Source organism: Lolium perenne, chromosome 1 (genome assembly GCF_019359855.2).
Source record: "Lolium perenne isolate Kyuss_39 chromosome 1, Kyuss_2.0, whole genome shotgun sequence".
Lineage (NCBI taxonomy): Eukaryota > Viridiplantae > Streptophyta > Magnoliopsida > Poales > Poaceae > Lolium > Lolium perenne.
In genome coordinates this window covers 31,083,218-31,086,066 of record NC_067244.2, presented here as the reverse complement: position 1 = coordinate 31,086,066, position 2,849 = coordinate 31,083,218, and positions in this window count along the sequence as shown.

Here is a 2,849-nt window from a genome sequence, read left to right as displayed (position 1 = left end):
TCAAACACTCTCTTGTTGGATAACGAACACCATTCATTGTGTAGGGCTATAAAAGCACACCTCAAGCCAGAGTAAACAAGCTCCACAACATCCGGAGTTCATATTAAAGTAACCTCTAGAGTGCATAATAGACCGTAGCAATTTAGACCGAGTACTAACATAGCATACACACTGTCAACAATAGCTATGAAAGGGGGAATAGATCACATCAATACTATCATAGTAATAGTTAACTTCATAATCTAAAAGAGATTACAATCATAACCTACGCCAAGTACTACATGATGCACACACTGTCAACTTTACATCATGGAGGAGGAATAGACTACTTTAATAACATCACTAGAGTAGCACATAGATTAATAGTGATACAAAGCTCATGATCACATAAAGATCACACCATGGGAGAGAGAGATGAACCACATAGCTACCGGTAGAGCCCTCAGCCTCGGGGGAGAATTACTCCCTCCTCATCATGGGAGACAGCAATGGCGATGAAGATGGCGGTGGTGTCGATGGAGATGACTCCGGGGCAATTCCCCGTCCCGGCGGCGTGCCGGAACAGAGACTTCTGTCCCCCGAAACAGAGTTTCGCGATGGCGGCGGCGCCCCTGGAGTCTTTCTGGAGTTTCGTCGATTCGTATAGGGTTTTCGCGTCGCGAGGGATTATATAGGCGAAAGGGCGGAGTCGGAAGAGTCCCGAGGGGCCCACACCATAGGGTGGGGCGGCCTCCCTCCTGGCCGCGCCGGCTGGTGGTGTGGAGGCCCTGGGCCTCCTCTGGCTTGGCCCTTCTGGCTCCGTGAGTCTTCTGGCGAAATAGAATTTCTGTGATTTTTCTGGATTTTTCCGAGCACTTTGGTTTTTGGGCCTTTTCTGCAATAAATAGACATAATAAACAGAAACTGGCACTGTGGCATCTTGTTAATAGGTTAGTCCAATAAATATCATAATATGATATAAAGTGCATATAAAACATGTAGCAATTGGTATAATATAAGCATGGAACATCAGAAATTATAGATACGTTGGAGACGTATCACTGCTTCGCCAACACGTCCCAGAACACGGTGTCAAATCTGCCCCACCTCCATGCACAGAAGATGTTCGACGCATTGTTAGGTAGGCGTGATAGGTCGCTATTTGTTGCCTCCTCTGTTGCGGCTGAATTTTAACAATTTATTTTGTTTCATACATGGATAGCGATGATGAGATGATTGTCCGAATGTTGGAGCAAGAGCAAGCCTTCGATGACAACATTCAAGAGCATTTGTCAATCATCGCGTCCCTCCAGAACATGTTTGATGCCGATGCAGAGAAGCGGAAGAGGCCACACCGTGGAGGTTCAAGGCCGGGAAGAAAGAAGTCAAAGCTCCGGCAGAGGATGGAGGGGCATACCATGCTGCACAACAACAACTTCCCAGATGACGCAAAACAGGCCGACACTTTTCGGCGCCGGTATAGGATGAGCAAGGGTTTTGTTCTTGAATATCCTCCACAACTTTCAAGAGTTCGACCCCTGCTTCAAGCTGAAGCACGATGCTGTAGGCATTGCCGGGTTCTCGTCGATTCAGAAGTGCACCACCGCCATGAGAATGTTTGCATATGGAGCACCTGCCGATACACATGACGACTAACTTCGCATGAGTGAGTCTACTGCCATTGAGTGCATGTACAAGTTTTGCCGAGCTGTGGTGGGGAAGTTTGGCAAATACTACTTGAGAGGACCAACTGAAGAAGAGACTGCAAGGATCATGGCACAAAATTCTGCGAGGAGAGGATTCTCTGGAATGCTTGGAAGCATCGATTGCATGCACTGGTCATGGAAGAACTGCTCGTTTGCTTGGCAAAGTATATACAAAGGGAGGCGTGGATATTGCAGTGTGGTGCTTGAAGCCGTGGCAGATTATGATATGTGGATTTGGTATTCTTTTTTTGGCATGACGGGATCATACAATGACATCAACGTGTTGCAGCAGTCTCCGGTGTTCAGCAAACTAGTGGAAGGTCATGCTCCACCATGCAACTATGAGATCAATGGCCACCAATATTCCAAAGGATATTATCTAGCCGGTGATATATATCCAAATGGGCCACTTTTGTCAAAAAAATCCTGGCTCCATCAAGTCAGAAGAATTGCCACTTTGCTTCGCGCAGGAAGCTTGCAGAAAGGATGTCAAGCGGGCATTTAGTGTGCTTCAAACTCAATTTGCAATTGTCCGGTACCCTGCTCTAAGCTGGTCTCACGACCAAATGGGGAAGGTGATGCAATCTTGTGTGATCATGCACAACATGATCATCGAGGATGACCGCAGGAATCAAGTCAGAAAACATGTTGGTCCATATGAGTGTCAGGGCCCTCTTGCGGAGGTTGATCATGAGGTGCCTGATGATTTTGCTGATTTCCTCGCCATGCACGCAAAGACCCGTGATCGAAATGTTCACGAGCAACTTTAAAATGATCTATCGTTGAGCATATGTGAAGGGTCAAAGGATTATCAGCAAATGCCGCGGCACCTTAATCTAGCACCACTTATTTTAGTTGTTTAGTTTCTTATTGTTTGTTGTATTTTAATTTGAATTTTTTGGCAAACATATTTATTTGTATGCTATGTTTAATAAAATGTTTTTGTTTTCGAAAACCCTATAAAAAAATTATAGAGCTGCCTTTGGGGGACGCAGCTGGGGAGCGACGTCCCCAACCGCGATACGAAGAAAACGCATCCTCAAACGATAAATTCGACGCTGTTTGGGGGACGTGGTCGAAAATGCTCGAAGGGCATGACCTGCCTCAATTTACTTCCCCATATATCCACCTAGGCTCGGATGCCATGGTGTAAGCCAAAAGTTG